At 34.6% G+C, this 647-nt stretch overlaps 1 long non-coding RNA gene across 1 annotated transcript in view; it reads left to right on the forward strand.

The window, feature by feature from the left end:
- Positions 1-581, forward strand: part of LOC112494911 — a 2,412-nt gene extending 1,831 nt beyond the window's left edge. Inside the window, exon 3 of the long non-coding RNA XR_003060894.1 lies at positions 445-581. This is a non-coding gene — a long non-coding RNA (uncharacterized LOC112494911). The remainder of the gene's footprint in view (positions 1-444) is intronic.
- Positions 582-647: the final 66 nt, after the last annotated feature.

The raw sequence follows: 647 nt of genomic DNA on the forward strand, positions 1-647 counted from the left end.
TAAATTAGTTTCATGCAAATTACTGATCACTCGGAGGAGTGCTGGCGTCTGGTGAAAATGTCCGACTCAATGTTATTTGCCACGGTGCACTTCAGCAATATATTTCTTTGGGATGAAAATATTAAATTAAATCAAATACCTCTGGGATGTAAGGTTCTCATGTAAATTGTTATGTGTGAGTTTTCACTTATGTCATTTGTATGGTAGAGAAATTTTTACAGAGCTGTACTTTATGGGTTGGTAACATGAAGATCTTGTGGAATTTTTCTAAAGCACTGTACAATGGGTGCTTTGCTTCTCTTTTTTTTTTCCTTGTAAATTTCATATGGAATTTGGTCTTTTACCGTAGCACGTACATGTGATATCACTCGTCGTGTAGGTATTGTGTCTTGAATATAGACCTGACCTTTGACCTTACCTTTAAATCTTTTTATCTGCCTCTAGGAAGTGTCTGCAAAGCCTCGCTAAGGCCAGAAAACACAAATAAGATTGCAAATAGCCAGAGTACCAAGAAATAAGTAGGACGAGGTAAAGAGAATAATCGAGATGGCCTGTACGAGAATTGAAAGAAGATGATAAGAAGAGATAAAGGAGAAGAGACTAGAGATATCAAAAAAAAAAAAAAAAAAAAAAAAAAAAAAAAAAAA

Source organism: Cephus cinctus, unplaced genomic scaffold, assembly GCF_000341935.2.
Source record: "Cephus cinctus unplaced genomic scaffold, Ccin1 Ccin1_scaffold0980, whole genome shotgun sequence".
In the NCBI taxonomy this organism is placed as follows: Eukaryota; Metazoa; Arthropoda; class Insecta; order Hymenoptera; family Cephidae; genus Cephus; species Cephus cinctus.